At 47.1% G+C, this 17,751-nt stretch overlaps 1 long non-coding RNA gene across 1 annotated transcript in view; it reads right to left on the bottom strand.

Annotated features, from left to right (window-relative positions):
* Nucleotides 1-8,293: 8,293 nt before the first annotated feature.
* The window catches only part of LOC138673992 (uncharacterized), a 34,799-nt gene continuing 25,341 nt past the window's right edge, over nt 8,294-17,751 (bottom strand). Inside the window, exon 3 of the long non-coding RNA XR_011320413.1 lies at nt 8,294-8,659. This is a non-coding gene — a long non-coding RNA (uncharacterized lncRNA). The remainder of the gene's footprint in view (nt 8,660-17,751) is intronic.

Here is a 17,751-nt window from a genome sequence, read left to right as displayed (position 1 = left end):
TCCAGATTCTCCGCATTCAGGAATTCCCTCAGCAGTTTCACACCGGTTCGGAGGGCATCAGCCCATGCTATCATCTGCCACATGGCGAGCGACCCGTCCGTCTTTCCTGCCATGTTACTTTGCCTTTAGCTCCTGTAGCTGCTGACGCTAGTGTTGCTGGGACTATAATAATCCCCTGGTCCTGGATGGCTGGGGTTCTCTCTTAAACAGGGGTATCTAAGCTGCTTAGGCTAATAGCCTACCCGAGCTCTATGGGCGCCCAGGCTCTTCCCACACTAACCAGCAAGCTCCCTTCCTCTTACTACATTGACCCCTCCCACAGTTAACTATTCACAATGCTATATCCAAAACTATAATGTATCCCATCTTGTGGGAAAACTCGGGTACTGCAGTTTCCTTATGAAACCATACCCATATAAATGCTTTATGCACAACAGATCGTTTATCTTAGAGATGGGAATACCCCTTTAAATGTCTTTTTGGACCATTTTGCCTGAGGTAAACAAACTTCCTAATAATTCTGCAAAACTTGATAAAGGGAGTCAGCACCTTCCATCATTACACAAATACACATCACCCGATCTGCTTCGTCCAATAAGCTTTCAAGTTTACACAGCTTGGAGTTGGAAAATCTGCATAAAAATGATGATATGGTCAAAATACTATAATAATAACACCGGTCATTTGTCACACAATATGTGTTTCTAATCCTATCATCTGTGATACAGTATGCTGAGCCGTATATCTAATCTATCAAGTGTGATATAGTCTGCTGAGCCGTGTATCTAATCCTATCATGTATGGCACAACCTGTGTGTCTAATCCTATCATATGTAATACAGTTCATGTATCTAATCCTTTCATGTGATACAGTCTGTTATGAAAGGCAATTCAGTACCACAATGGACATAGCGGTCAGAGCACATACAGTGATCTGACAATAACTCAAAATCATAGAACGAGCTCTGAGACGTGGGAACTCTGCAGACCGCAATCCCTAATCCTCTCCAAACAACACTAGAGGCAGCCGTGGATTGCGCCTAACTCTGCCTATGCAACTCGGCACAGCCTGAGAAACTAACTAGCCTGAAGAAAGAAAATAAGCCTACCTTGCCTCAGAGAAATACCCCAAAGGAAAAGGCAGCCCCCCACATATAATGACTGTGAGTTAAGATGAAAAGACAAACGTAGAGATGAAATAGATTCAGCAAAGTGAGGCCCGACTTTCTTAACAGAGCGAGGATAGGAAAGATAACTTTGCGGTCTACACAAAACCCTAAAGAAAACCACGCAAAGGGGGCAAAAAGACCCTCCGTACCGAACTAACGGCACGGAGGTACACCCTTTGCGTCCCAGAGCTTCCAGCAACAAATTAGACAAGCTGGACAGAAAAAATAGCAAACAAATAGCAAAGAAGAACTTAGCTATGCAGAGCAGCAGGCCACAGGAATGATCCAGGGAAAAGCAAGTCCAACACTGGAACATTGACAGGAAGCCAGGAGCAAAGCATTAGGTGGAGTTAAGTAGAGAAGCACCTAACGACCTCACCAGATCACCTGAGGGAGGAAACTCAGAAGCCGCAGTACCACTTCCCTCCACCAACAGAAGCTCACAGAGAGAATCAGCCGAAGTACCACTTGTGACCACAGGAGGGAGCTCTGCCACAGAATTCACAACAGTACCCCCCCTTGAGGAGGGGTCACCGAACCCTCACCAGAGCCCCCAGGCCGACCAGGATGAGCCACATGAAAGGCACGAACAAGATCGGGAGCATGGACATCAGAGGCAAAAACCCAGGAATTATCTTCCTGAGCATAACCCTTCCATTTAACCAGATACTGGAGTTTCCGTCTAGAAACACGAGAATCCAAAATCTTCTCCACAATATACTCCAATTCCCCCTCCACCAAAACCGGGGCAGGAGGGTCAACAGATGGAACCATAGGTGCCACGTATCTCCGCAACAATGACCTATGGAATACGTTATGTATGGAAAAAGAATCAGGAAGGGTCAGACGAAAAGACACAGGATTAAGAACCTCAGAAATCCTATACGGACCAATGAAACGAGGTTTAAACTTAGGAGAGGAAACCTTCATAGGAATATGACGAGAAGATAACCAAACCAGATCCCCAACACGAAGTCGGAGACCCACACGACGTCTGCGATTAGCGAAACGTTGAGCCTTCTCCTGGGACAAGGTCAAATTGTCCACTACATGAGTCCAAATCTGCTGCAACCTGTCCACCACAGTATCCACACCAGGACAGTCCGAAGACTCAACCTGTCCTGAAGAGAAACGAGGATGGAACCCAGAATTGCAGAAAAATGGCGAAACCAAGGTAGCCGAGCTGGCCCAATTATTAAGGGCGAACTCAGCCAAAGGCAAAAAGGACACCCAGTCATCCTGATCGGCAGAAACAAAGCATCTCAGATATGTTTCCAAGGTCTGATTGGTTCGTTCGGTCTGGCCATTAGTCTGAGGATGGAAAGCACAAAAGGCTCGCCAAAACCTCGAAACAAACTGGGAACCTCTGTCAGAAACGATGTTCTCTGGAATGCCATGTAAATGAACCACATGCTGGAAGAACAATGGCACCAAATCAGAGGAGGAAGGCAATTTAGACAAGGGTACCAGATGGACCATCTTAGAAAAGCGATCACAGACCACCCAAATGACTGACATCTTTTGAGAAACGGGAAGATCTGAAATAAAATCCATAGAGATATGTGTCCAAGGCCTCTTCGGGACCGGCAAGGGCAAAAGCAACCCACTGGCACGAGAACAGCAGGGCTTAGCCCGAGCACAAATCCCACAGGACTGCACAAAAGCACGCACATCCCGCGACAGAGACGGCCACCAAAAGGATCTAGCCACTAACTCTCTGGTACCAAAGATTCCAGGATGACCAGCCAACACCGAACAATGAACCTCAGAGATAACTTTATTGGTCCACCTATCAGGGACAAACAGTCTCTCCGCTGGACAACGATCAGGTTTATTAGCCTGAAATTTTTGCAGCACTCGCCGCAAATCAGGGGAGATGGCAGACACAATTACTCCTTCCTTGAGGATACCCGCCGGCTCAGACAAACCCGGAGAGTCGGGCACAAAACTCCTAGACAGAGCATCCGCCTTCACATTTTTAGAGCCCGGAAGGTACGAAATCACAAAGTCAAAACGGGCAAAAAACAGCGACCAACGAGCCTGTCTAGGATTCAACCGCTTAGCAGACTCAAGATAAGTCAAGTTCTTATGATCAGTCAATACCACCATGCGATGCTTAGCTCCTTCAAGCCAATGACGCCACTCCTCGAATGCCCACTTCATGGCCAGCAACTCTCGGTTGCCCACATCATAATTTCGCTCAGCAGGCGAAAACTTCCTGGAAAAAAAAAAAGCGCATGGTTTCATCACTGAGCAATCAGAACCTCTCTGCGACAAAACAGCCCCTGCTCCAATCTCAGAAGCATCAACCTCGACCTGGAACGGAAGAGAAACATCTGGTTGACACAACACAGGGGCAGAAGAAAAACGACGCTTCAACTCTTGAAAAGCTTCCACAGCAGCAGAAGACCAATTGACCAAATCAGCACCCTTCTTGGTCAAATCGGTCAATGGTTTGGCAATACTAGAAAAATTGCAGATGAAGCGACGATAAAAATTAGCAAAGCCCAGGAACTTTTGCAGACTTTTCAGAGATGTCGGCTGAGTCCAATCATGGATGGCTTGGACCTTAACAGGATACATCTCGATAGTAGAAGGGGAAAAGATGAACCCCAAAAATGAAACCTTCTGCACACCAAAGAGACACTTTGATCCCTTCACAAACAAAGAATTAACACGCAGGACCTGAAAAACCGTTCTGACCTGCTTCACATGAGACTCCCAATCATCCGAGAAGATCAAAATGTCATCCAAGTACATAATCAGGAATTTATCCAGGTACTCTCGGAAGATGTCATGCATAAAGGACTGAAACACTGACGGAGCATTGGCAAGTCCGAATGGCATCACTAGATACTCAAAATGACCCTCGGGCGTATTAAATGCAGTTTTCCATTCATCTCCTCGCCTGATTCGCACCAGATTATACGCACTACGAAGATCTATCTTGGTGAACCAACTAGCCCCCTTAATCCGAGCAAACAAATCAGATAACAATGGCAAGGGGTACTGAAATTTAACTGTGATCTTATTTAGAAGGCGGTAATCTATACAAGGTCTCAGCGAACCATCCTTCTTGGCTACAAAAAAGAACCCTGCTCCTAATGGTGACGATGACGTGCGAATATGCCCCTTCTCCAGGGATTCCTTCACATAACTGCGCATAGCGGCATGCTCAGGCACGGATAAATTAAACAGTCGACCTTTTGGGAATTTACTACCAGGAATCAAATTGATAGCACAATCACAATACCTATGCGGAGGTAGGGCATCGGACTTGGGCTCATCAAATACATCCCGGTAATCAGACAAGAACTCTGGAACCTCAGAAGGGGTGGATGACGAAATTGACAGAAATGGAACATCACCATGTACCCCCTGACAACCCCAGCTGGACACTGACATGGATTTCCAATCTAATACTGGATTATGGGCTTGTAGCCATGGCAACCCCAACACGACCACATCATGCAGATTATGCAACACCAGAAAGCGAATAACCTCCTGATGTGCAGGAGCCATGCACATGGTCAGCTGGGTCCAGTATTGAGGCTTATTCTTGGCCAAAGGCGTGGCATCAATTCCTCTCAATGGAATAGGACACTGCAAGGGCTCTAAGAGAAACCCGCAACGCTTAGCATACTCCAAGTCCATCAAATTCAGGGCAGCGCCGGAATCCACAAATGCCATGACAGAATACGATGACAAAGAACAGATCAAGGTAACGGACAGAAGAAATTTTGACTGTACCGTACCAATGGTGGCAGACCTAGCGAACCGCCCAGTGCGCCTAGGACAATCAGAGATAGCATGAGTGGAATCACCACAGTAGAAACACAGCCCATTCAGACGTCTGTGTTCTTGCCGTTCAACTCTGGTCAAAGTCCTATCGCACTGCATAGGCTCAGGTTTAAGCTCAGGTAATACCGCCAAATGGTGCACAGATTTACGCTCACGCAAGCGTCAACCGATCTGAATGGCCAAAGACATAGACTCATTCAAACCAGCAGGCATAGGAAATCCCACCATGACATCCTTAAGGGCTTCAGAGAGACCCTTTCTGAACATAGCTGCCAGCGCAGATTCATTCCATTGAGTGAGCACGGACCACTTTCTAAATTTCTGACAATATACCTCTATCTCATCCTGACCCTGACAAAGAGCCAGCAAATTTTTCTCTGCCTGATCCACTGAATTAGGTTCATCGTACAGCAATCCGAGCGCCAGGAAAAACGCATCGATATTACTTAATGCAGGATCTCCTGGCGCAAGAGAAAATGCCCAGTCCTGAGGGTCGCCGCGCAAAAAAGAAATAATAATCAAAACCTGTTGAACTGGGTCACCAGAGGAGCGAGGTTTCAAGGCCAGAAATAATTTACAATTATTTTTGAAACTCAGAAACTTAGTTCTATCTCCAAAAAACAAATCAGGAATAGGAATTCTTGGTTCTAACATAGATTTCTGATCAATAGTGTCTTGAATCTTTTGTACTCTTGCCGAGAGCTGATCCACAAATGAAGACAGACTTCTAATGTCCATCGCTACACCTGTGTACTGAACCACCCAAATGTCTAGGGGAAAAAAAAGGCAAAACACAGTGCAAAGAAAAAAAAATGGTCTCAGAACTTCTTTTTTCCCTCTATTGAGAATCATTAGTACTTTTGGCTTCCTGTACTGTTATGAAAGGCAATTCAGTACCACAATGGACATAGCGGTCAGAGCACATACAGTGATCTGACAATAACTCAAAATCATAGAACGAGCTCTGAGACGTGGGAACTCTGCAGACCGCAATCCCTAATCCTCTCCAAACAACACTAGAGGCAGCCGTGGATTGCGCCTAACTCTGCCTATGCAACTCGGCACAGCCTGAGAAACTAACTAGCCTGAAGAAAGAAAATAAGCCTACCTTGCCTCAGAGAAATACCCCAAAGGAAAAGGCAGCCCCCCACATATAATGACTGTGAGTTAAGATGAAAAGACAAACGTAGAGATGAAATAGATTCAGCAAAGTGAGGCTCGACTTTCTTAATAGAGCGAGGATAGGAAAGATAACTTTGCGGTCTACACAAAACCCTAAAGAAAACCACGCAAAGGGGGCAAAAAGACCCTCCGTACCGAACTAACGGCACGGAGGTACACCCTTTGCGTCCCAGAGCTTCCAGCAACAAATTAGACAAGCTGGACAGAAAAAATAGCAAACAAATAGCAAAGAAGAACTTAGCTATGCAGAGCAGCAGGCCACAGGAATGATCCAGGGAAAAGCAAGTCCAACACTGGAACATTGACAGGAAGCCAGGAGCAAAGCATTAGGTGGAGTTAAGTAGAGAAGCACCTAACGACCTCACCAGATCACCTGAGGGAGGAAACTCAGATGCCGCAGTACCACTTCCCTCCACCAACAGAAGCTCACAGAGAGAATCAGCCGAAGTACCACTTGTGACCACAGGAGGGAGCTCTGCCACAGAATTCACAACAACAGTCCACTGAGCCATGTATCTAATTCTGTCACGTATGATACTCTGTAGAGCTGTGTATCTAATCCTACTATGTCTGATACAGTCTGCAAAGCTTTGTATCTAATCCTATCATCCATGATACAATATTTATACCTAATCCTGTTATATGTGATAATCTGCAGAGCCGTGTATCTAACCCTATCGTCCATGATACAATATTTGTATCTAATCCTATCATGTGTCATACAGCGCACAGCACAGTGCCAACTAACATCTGCACTGTGCTACCAGCGGTACTAGGTGACAGTCCACATCTCGGTATCACCGCACTGTGATCCTACACGTCATACTTGTCCTTTTGCAAATGCCCAGAAGGGGAGGAGTGACACCCGAGAGCAGATCCCGCCCACATTTACAGCAGTCGTAATGCGAGTTAGCACTACATGGCAAACCTCAGCAGCTGCTCCCCCTGGTGTTTAAAAATGTAAAATACCAAAACTTTTTTTTTATTATTTTTCATAATTTACTCCAATAGAAAAAATAATAATATTTTACATTTTTTCAAGAATTGAAAAACACTTTTTGATTACATATTCCCTTTAAATATTGTGAAATTTGAGAAATGTAGCAACTGCAAGAACATATGCATATGTTAAAAACAATACATTAAACGTTTGAAGTATCAGACCTGCAGCAGATTAGGAAAGAGGTTAGGACATGTGGATTAGATGCTTGGAACCACTTCAAGCAGTAAACTATGACGCACAGGAGCAATTCTGATTTTGGTATCAATGGAATAAAGCCACGTTTTTATCTTCAGTGTTCGATTTAATTTCTTATATATATTTTCCTCTTAGAATTCACAGTATTGCAGTTACTCCAGATGGCCTCTAGAGGGTACTGTTGCACTAATATTGAAGCCATTAAGTTGACTATGGAAGAATGTGAACTTCAAGATTTTGATAACAGTCAAGTAAGGGCATTGTTCATAAATACAGTCCTGGGGACATCTTCAATTTACCTACAGTCTTAATATTGATTTTTTTATCAAACATTGTTGATGTCTATGAGGCCAGCAAGTGCCTTTTGGTTGTTCATCATTGTACTTTTTAGGCTACGTACACACTGGGCATTTTTGCAGCGTTTTTTTTCTGCAGCAAAACCTGATTTCTTGGCAGGAAAAAGTTGCGGCAAAATTCATGTTTTGGTGCGTTTTTGTTGTGGTTTATTTCATGTGTTATTTGGGCTAACTTGTGTCTCTTTGTGCATACTAAAAAAGTTTAGTGCCCCCAGAGAAAAAAAAAACTACTTCCTGTAGAACCATACCTGTAGATCACGATCAGATGAATGAAAAAAATCCCACTGCACTCAGACCATACGCGTGCTGTCCAATTTTTACACACCGATGTCCTTTAAAAAGCCGGCAATTCATCTGCCATGTACAGTAAAATCACAGCAGGAGCCAACAGGATAGAAGAGATCGATTACATAGTGATTACATATAGAAAAAAAAAAATAAAAAAAATATATATATATATATATACACACAGTACAGACCAAAAGTTTGGACACCTACTCATTTAAAGATTTTTATGTATTTTCATGACTATGAAAATTGTACATTCACACTGAAGGCATCAAAACTATGAATTAACACATGTGGAATTATATACTTAACAAAAAAGTGTGAAACAACTGAAATGATGTCTTATATTCTAGGTTCTTCAAAGTAGCCATCTTTTGCTTTGATGACTGCTTTGCACACTCTTGGCATTCTCTTGATGAGCTTCAAGAGGTAGTCACCGGAAATGGTCTTCCAACAATCTTGAAGGAGTTCCCAGAGATGCTTAGCACTTGTTGGCCCTTTTGCCTTCACTCTGCCGTCCAGCTCACCCCAAACCATCTCGATTGGGTTCAGGTCTGGTGACTGTGGAGGCCAGGTCATCTGGCGTAGCAATCCATCACTCTCCTTCTTTCCTTCTTGGTAAAATAGCCCTTACACAGCCTGGAGATATGTTTGGGGTCATTGTCCTGTGTGAAATTGTGAAACAACTGAAATTATGTCTTATATTCTAGGTTCTTCAAAGTAGCCACCTTTTGCTTTGATGACTGCTTTGCACACTCTTGGCATTCTCTTGATGATCTTCAAGAGGTATATATATACTAGCTATTGAACCCGTTCTACGCCCGGGTGGCGAGCATTTATATTGGTATATGGTCTCCATCCTGGTATGTGCTGCTTCCACCCTGCGCCCCCATCCTGTCATGTGCAGCTCCCATCCTGTGCCCTCATCCTGTTTTGTGTGCCTCCATCTTCTCATGTGCTACTCTCTTCCCAAGCCCTCATCCTTCCAGGTGCTCCCATCCTGCACCCCAATCCTGTCATGTGGTGCTCCCATCCTGCGCCTCCATTCTGTCATGTGATGCTCCCATCCTGTGTCCCCATCCTGTCATGTGCTGCTCCTATCCATATGCCCCGTATGCTGCTCCATAAAGGTTGATGGCCCCATAAGATGCTCCATAGCATAATATGCCCCATATGATGCTGCGATTGAAAAAAAAAAGACATACTCACCTATTGTTGCTGGGTGCCGAGTGCCGGTTGCCTGAGCAAGCGGGGACACCTGCGCGCTATGGGGTCAGGTGCCGGAGTCGCTGCTGGCTCAGGTCCCAGCACTTGCTATGTTCACCTGTCCCCGTTCCACCTCTGCGCGCCGCTCTATCTTCCAGGTCCTCTGGCTGTGACTGTTCAGTCAGAGGGCGTGCACTAACCATGTCATCGCGCCCTCTGACCTTAACGTCACAGGCAGAGGACGCGGAAGACAGAGCGGCGCACAGCGGTGGAACGGGGACAGGTGAATATAGCATACTCACCCTCCTGGCACATCCTTGCTTCTCCATCGGAGATCACGGTATGCGTTCAGTGCTTACATACGCATAGAAATACAATTAGTACAGTGTGTGTGCAGCTTACTGTAGATGTATTTAATTAATAAAAGAATATTTTTCTGAAATGTATGCATGTATTGTGCTGCTTTTCAACTGTACTACATGTACATTACTGCTCTTTACCTGTACTACATGTACAGTATTACTCACTACCTGTACTACATGTACTGTGCTGCTCTCCAAATGATTGTATGTACAGTACTTATCTCTACCTGTACTACATGTACTGTGCTGCTCTCCACTTCTGATACATGTACAGTACTGCTTTCTACCTGTACTACATGTACCATGCTACTCCCCACCTGCATCACATGTACTGTACTACTCCCCACCTGTATCACATGTACTGTGCTGCTCTCCTCTCTACCTGTACTACATGTACAGTGAGGACGGACTAGGCCGCAGGCCTTTGAGGGAGGACGACATGACAGAGTTGAATGGGCCTATAGGGGGTGAGCGGAAAGGTGGGGGCGATAATATGGAGTGAGGTGAGGGGAATATTTGAATTGGGGATTACGGATTGGCTGAGGGCAAGGTAGGCAAGAAGGTGGGGGCGATAAGGGGGAATTGACTATAAAAGGGGGCACCCATCTTAGAGGAGCAACCATTTTGGTGCCCCTCTGATTAGATAGCAAGCTCTGTGGGAGAGAGATAATGGAGGTTGAGGCAATTCTTCAGCATCTCCGTGATACAGCTAGAACCAGGGGCGCAGGCTGGCTGCAGGCGTCACTGCAGGGCCTGCTTCCTGAAGGGGGATCCGGGTCAGCTAATTTACTGACTGAGGGCCGCCGGCCTCGGAGGTCTCGGCCTCCGGAGCGCCTGAGCCCCGAGGTCACCCCCAGGGCCCGACGCCGTATGAGGAGCCCCTCAGGGGACCCTCCGATTCCAGCAGCAGACCGCGGCTCTGGCGGGCGCTGCCAGGGAGCCGGGAGGAATCCCACCAGTCGGCGGGGCCTGCAGCGGGGGGAGGTGTCGGCCTCCCCTTCACCAGACAGATCGTCAGCGCTGCCGGAGCCAGGGAGAGGAGCAGCCGGTGCCCAGCCTGGAACGGGCCCGGCTCAGCGGCGGCAAGTAACGCAGAGGAGCGGGCGGGGGCCTGTACGGCGGGCGCCTCAAACGGCGGCGCGGCGCGGGAGGTCAGCATACTCACCGGTAACGGCCGGTGGGCAGGAGCCAGGCGCAGGAGCGGCGGCGAGCCCATCCATCTGGGCCGCCGCTCAGCGCGATATGAGGGACTCTCAGGCGGCAGCAGCACAGGCCCCTGAGCGCAGAGCAGTCAGTGATGGGCGCCGGTTTAGCCCCGCCCACTCGCTGACTGCTGCTGCTAGTAACTGTTTCAGTGCTGGAGGCACTGCAGATAATGTAAATGCATGGGATTATAACCAGAGGGGGGTTCAGACAGGAGCTACGGAGGGGCCGGGGGCATTAGTATATGGGGGGGCTGTGGCAGCTAGCGGGGGCAGGTTGGCGGAGCCTCCCGCTGCGCGCCTTGAATCATCGCGGGCAGCATCCGTGGATCGAGACCACCCTGTGGGTCCTATCACCGCAGCGACATCTCAGGACTGGCCTATGGAAGTTCGTGGATCATCAAGCCCGCACGGACATGGAGGGGCGCGGACTGTAGGAGCACATCTGGACCCGGGATCAGCGGCTGCTGGGATCACAGCGCCTAGTCAGCCAGGTGAGAGTGCCGTTTTATCTTCTTTATTGCCATCACTAGCTCCTAGTGTTGATTTATGTAGAGGGGAGGTTTCTGTAGGGGGGGTTAGTGTTGGCGCGGGTATTTTAATGCAAGGGTTAAAAGATTTGTTCCAAATGTGGGAGACAAGGGGTAGGCAGATGGAACCATCGCCGTTATCAGCATGGTTGGGGAATGTTCGGGAGAGGGGGGTCCTGGGGGCGGAAGGAGTTGGCGACTCTGGCGGGCCAGGATCCAGTATTTCGCAAGGGGCTCCATTGGCACCTGGGTTGACATCAGTTGGTAGTTGCGAGGTAGTTCAGCAGGGAGGCTCGACGACAGCGGAAAGTGGGACTAAAGAAAAGGATGAATCGGTCCGGGTTGATGATTCGGCTAGGGGGGAAGTGTACGTGTGTTTTGAGGGGCCTTTGGGTGCGCATTTGAAACCTGAGGTGAAATAGAGAATTTGGAAAGGGGAGTATGTTGAAATATTTTCACTGCTCCCTTTAGAGCGCTTCAATTTAGATAAAGCCCGTAGGGATGATTCCAAAAAAGAGGACGAGGAGAGGAGAAGGTTTAGATTAATCCCTCGTACCTTTTCTAACTGGTTACAGGCTTTTGCGATTTTTGCTAGTGTCATAGGGGAGAAATCGCCAGAAACTTGTGCCCCCTTGTTTTGCTATTTAGATATCATTGGGGAGGCGTACAGGGTCTATGGGGGTCAAGGGTGGATTAGATACGATGAACAGTTCCGTCAACGTAAAGTGGTGCGTCAAAATATTAGGTGGGATCACAAGGATATTTCCTTGTGGATGAGAGTGACAGCACCGGTCAGGCCGAATCAGGGTTCTCAGTCATTTCTCGGGGGCACCGGGGGTTCAGGACAGTCAGGGCACTCGGTGGTCATGCAAAAGGGACTGTGTTTTGCCTTCAACGAGGGGACATGCAGGTTTGGGGCAAAGTGTAAGTTTAAGCACGAATGTTCATCATGCGGAGGAACCCATGGGGCAGCAAGATGTTTTAGGGGAGGGAAGCAAAAAGGGTCAGATGGATTTGACAAAAGGGGTGACTCCAGTGCGGCTGGCAGAGATGGAGCGGTTCCTAAGTAGATAGCCTGATGAAAAGGCAGCGTCCACTTTGAGAAATGGTTTTAGGAATGGTTTTTCAATACCTTTTGTGGACGTTAAGGTGCAGTGGTCCAAAAAGAATTTGAAGTCGGCCTATGATTTTCCTGAAGTGGTCACGGAGAAATTGAATAAGGAGGTGTCACTTGGTAGAATGGCTGGCCCTTTTCAGTCTCTCCCTATGGAGGGTGTTGTTAATTCTGTGGCAGAGCTCCCTCCTGTGGTCACAAGTGGTACTTCGGCTGGTTCTCTCTGTGAGCTTCCGTTGGTGGAGGAAAGTGGTACTGCGGCTTCTGAATTTCCTTCCTCAGGTGATGTGGTGAAGTCGTTAGGTGCTGCTCTATTTAACTCCACCTAGTGCTTTGATCCTGGCTTCTAGTCAATGTTCTAGTATTGGACCTGTTTCCTCCTGGATCATTCCTGTGGCCTGCTGCTCTGCATAGCTAAGTTCCTCTTTGCTATTTGTTTGCTGTTTTTTTCTGTCCAGCTTGTCAATTTGTTTTTTACTGCTTGCTGGAAGCTCTGGGACGCAGAGGGTGTACCTCCGTGCCGTTAGTTCTTTACGGAGGGTCTTTTTGCCCCCTTTGCGTGGTTTTTGTAGGTTTTTTGTGTTGACCGCAAAGTTACCTATCCTATCCTCGCTCTGTTCAGAAAGTTGGGCCTCACTTTGCTAAATCTATTTCATCTCTACGTTTGTCTTTTCATCTTAACTCACAGTCATTATATGTGGGGGCTGCCTTTTCCTTTGGGGTATTTCTCTGAGGCAAGGTAGGCTTATTTTCTATCTTCAGGCTAGCTAGTTTCTCAGGCCGTGCCGAGTTGCATAGGGAGCGTTAGGCGCAATCCACGGCTGCCTTTAGTGTGTTGGAGAGGATTAGGGATTGCGGTCAACAGAGTTCCCACGTCTCAGAGCTCGTTCTTGTTTTTTGGGTTATTGCCAGGTCACTGTATGTGCGCTGACCTCTATGTACATTGTGGTACTGAATTACCTTTCATAACAGTAATGGAAGCCAAAAGTACTAATGATTCCCAATAGAGGGAAAAAAGAAGTTCTGAGACCATTTTTTTTTCTTTGCACTGTGTTTTGCCTTTTTTTTCCCCTAGACATTTGGGTGGTTCAGGACACAGGTGTAGCAATGGACATTAAAGGTCTGTCTTCATGTGTGGATCAGCTCACGGCAAGAGTACAAAGTATTCAAGACTTTGTGGTTCAGAATTCTATGTTAGAACCGAGAATTCCTATTCCTGATTTGGTTTTTTGAGATAGAACTAAATTTCTGAGTTTCAAAAATAATTGTAAACTATTTCTGGCTTTGAAACCTCGCTCCTCTGGTGACCCAGTTCAACAAGTTAGGATCGTTATTTCTTTTTTGCGTGGCGACCCTCAGGACTGGGCATTTTCTCTTGCGTCAGGAGATCCTGCATTAAGTAATATCGATGCATTTTTCCTGGCGCTCGGATTACTGTACGATGAGCCTAGTTCTGTGGATCAGGCAGAGAGGAATTTGCTGGCTCTGTGTCAGGGTCAGGATGAAATAGAGGTATATTGTCAGAAATTTAGAAAGTGGTCCGTACTCACTCAGTGGAATGAAGGTGCGCTCGCAGCTATTTTCAGAAAAGGTCTCTCTGAAGCCCTTAAGGATGTCATGGTGGGATTTCCTATGCCTGCTGGTCTGAATGAGTCTATGTCTTTGGCCATTCAGACCGGTCGACGCTTGCGCGAGCGTATATCTGTGCACCATTTGGCGGTATTACCTGAGCTTAAACCTGAGCCTATGCAGTGCGATAGGACTTTGACCAGAGTTGAACGGCAAGAACACAGACGTCTGAATGGGCTGTGTTTCTACTGTGGTGATTCCACTCATGCTATCTCTGATTGTCCTAAGCGCACTAAGCGGTTCGCTAGGTCTGCCACCATTGGTACGGTACAGTCAAAATTTCTTCTGTCTGTTACCTTGATCTGCTCTTTGTCATCGTATTCTGTCATGGCATTTGTGGACTCAGGCGCTGCTCTGAATTTGATGGACTTGGAGTATGCTAGGCGTTGTGGGTTTTTCTTGGAGCCCTTGCAGTGTCCTATTCCATTGAGAGGAATTGATGCTACGCCTTTGGCCAAGAATAAGCCTCAGTACTGGACCCAGCTGACCATGTGCATGGCTCCTGCACATCAGGAGGTTATTCGCTTTCTGGTGTTGCATAATCTGCATGATGTGGTCGTGTTGGGGTTGCCATGGCTACAAGTCCATAATCCAGTATTAGATTGGAAATCCATGTCTGTGTCCAGCTGGGGTTGTCAGGGGGTACATGGTGATGTCCCATTTCTGACTATTTCGTCATCCACCCCTTCTGAGGTTCCTGAGTTCTTGTCTGATTACCGGGATTTATTTGATGAGCCCAAGTCCGATACCCTACCTCCGCATAGGGATTGTGATTGTGCTATCGATTTGATTCCTGGTAGTAAATTCCCAAAAGGTGGACTGTTTAATTTATCTGTGCCTGAGCAAGCCGCTATGCGGAGTTATGTGAAGGAGTCTTTGGAGAAGGGGCATATTCGCCCGTCATCGTCGCCATTAGGAGCAGGGTTATTTTTTGTAGCCAAGAAGGATGGTTCACTGAGACCTTGTATAGATTACCGCCTTCTAAATAAGATCACGGTTACATTTCAGTACCCCTTGCCATTGTTATCTGATTTGTTTGCTCGGATTAAGGGGGCTAGTTGGTTCACCAAGATAGATCTTCGTGGTGCGTATAATCTTGTGCGTATTAAGCGAGGCGATGAGTGGGAAAACTGCATTTAATACGGCCGAGGGCCATTTTGGGTATCTAGTAATGCCATTCAGACTTGCCAATGCTCCATCAGTGTTTCAGTCCTTTATGCATGACATCTTCCGAGAGTACCTGGATAAATTCCTGATTGTGTACTTAGATGACATTTTGATCTTCTCGGATGATTGGGAGTCTCATGTGAAGCAGGTCAGAACGGTGTTTCAGGTCCTGCGTGCTAATTCTTTGTTTGTGAAGGGATCAAAGTGTCTCTTTGGTGTTCAGAAGGTTTCATTTTTGGGGTTCATCTTTTCCCCTTCTACTATCGAGATGGACCCTGTTAAGGTCCAAGCCATCCATAATTGGACTCAGCCGACATCTCTGAAAAGTCTGCAAAAGTTCCTGGGCTTTGCTAATTTTTATCGTCGCTTCATCTGCAATTTTTCAAGTATTGCTAAACCATTGACCGATTTGACCAAGAAAGGTGCTGATTTGGTCAATTGGTCTTCTGCTGCGGTGGAAGCTTTTCAAGAGTTGAAGCATCGTTTTTCTTCTGCCCCTGTGTTGTGTCAACCAGATGTTTCGCTTCCGTTCCAGGTCGAGGTTGATGCTTCTGAGATTGGAGCAGGGGCTGTTTTGTTGCAGAGAAGTTTTGATTGCTCGGTGATGAAACCATGCGCCTTCTTTTCCAGGAAGTTTTCGCCTGCTGAGCGAAATTATGATGTGGGCAATCGAGAGTTGCTGGCCATGAAGTGGGCATTCGAGGAGTGGCGTCATTGGCTTGAAGGAGCTAAGCATCGCGTGGTGGTCTTGACTGATCGTAAGAACTTGACTTATCTCGAGTCCGCCAAGCGGTTGAATCCTAGACAAGCTCGTTGGTCGTTGTTTTTTGCCCGTTTTGACTTTGTAATTTCATACCTTCCGGGCTCTAAAAATGTGAAGGCGGATGCTCTGTCTAGGAGTTTTGTGCCCGACTCTCCGGGTGTATCTGAGCCGGCGGGTATCCTCAAAGAGGGAGTAATTGTGTCTGCCATCTTCCCTGATTTGCGGCGGGTGCTGAAAAAATTTCAGGCTAATAAACCTAATCGTTGCCCAGCGGAGAAACTGTTTGTCCCTGATAGGTGGACGAATAAAGTTATCTCTGAGGTTCATTGTTCGGTGTTGGCTGGTCATCCTGGAATCTTTGGTACCAGAGAGTTAGTGGCTAGATCCTTTTGGTGGCCATCTCTGTCGCGGGATGTGCGTACTTTTGTGCAGTCCTGTGGGATTTGTGCTCGGGCTAAGCCCTGCTGTTCTCGTGCCAGTGGGTTGCTTTTGCCCTTGCCGGTCCCGAAGAGGCCTTGGACACATATCTCTATGGATTTTATTTCAGATCTTCCCGTCTCTCAAAAGATGTCAGTCATTTGGGTGGTCTGTGATCGCTTCTCTAAGATGGTCCATTTGGTACCCTTGTCTAAATTGCCTTCCTCCTCTGATTTGGTGCCATTGTTTTTCCAGCATGTGGTTCGTTTACATGGCATTCCAGAGAATATCGTTTCTGACAGAGGTTCCCAGTTTGTTTCGAGGTTTTGGCGAGCCTTTTGTGGTAGGATGGGCATTGACTTGTCTTTTTCCTCGGCTTTCCATCCTCAGACTAATGGCCAGACCGAACGAACCAATCAGACCTTGGAAACATATCTGAGATGCTTTGTTTCTGCCGATCAGGATGACTGGGTGTCCTTTTTGCCTTTGGCTGAGTTCGCCCTTAATAATCGGGCCAGCTCGGCTACCTTGGTTTCACCGTTTTTCTGCAACTCTGGGTTCCATCCTCGTTTCTCTTCAGGACAGGTTGAGTCTTCGGACTGTCCTGGTGTGGATACTGTGGTGGACAGGTTGCAGCAGATTTGGACTCATGTGGTGGACAATTTGACTTTGTCCCAGGAGAAGGCTCAACGTTTCGCTAATCGCAGACGCTGTGTGGGTCCCCGACTTCGGGTTGGGGACTTGGTTTGGTTATCTTCTCGTCATATTCCTATGAAGGTTTCCTCTCCTAATTTTAAACCTCGATTTATTGGTCCGTATAGGATTTCTGAGGTTCTTAATCCTGTGTCTTTTCGTCTGACCCTTCCAGATTCTTTTTCCATACATAACGTATTCCATAGGTCATTGTTGCGGAGATATGTGGCACCTATGGTTCCATCTGTTAATCCTCCTGCCCCGGTTTTGGTGGAGGGGGAGTTGGAGTATATTGTGGAGAAGATTTTGGATTCTCATGTTTCAACGCGGAAACTCCAGTATCTGGTTAAGTGGAAGGGTTATGCTCAGGAAGATAATTCCTGGGTCTTTGCCTCTGATGTCCATGCTCCCAATCTTGTTTGTGCCTTTCATATGGCTCATCCTGGTCGTCCTGGGAGCTCTGGTGAGGGTTCGGTGATCCCTCCTCAAGGGGGGGGTACTGTTGTGAATTCTGTGGCAGAGCTCCCTCCTGTGGTCACAAGTGGTACTTCGGCTGGTTCTCTCTGTGAGCTTCCGTTGGTGGAGGAAAGTGGTACTGCGGCTTCTGAGTTTCCTTCCTCAGGTGATGTGGTGAAGTCGTTAGGTGCTGCTCTATTTAACTCCACCTAGTGCTT

Source organism: Ranitomeya imitator, chromosome 4 (assembly GCF_032444005.1).
Source record: "Ranitomeya imitator isolate aRanImi1 chromosome 4, aRanImi1.pri, whole genome shotgun sequence".
NCBI classification, from domain to species: domain Eukaryota; kingdom Metazoa; phylum Chordata; class Amphibia; order Anura; family Dendrobatidae; genus Ranitomeya; species Ranitomeya imitator.
The sequence above is the reverse complement of the archived record's forward strand: the minus strand, read 5'-3'. Positions and strand labels throughout refer to the sequence as shown.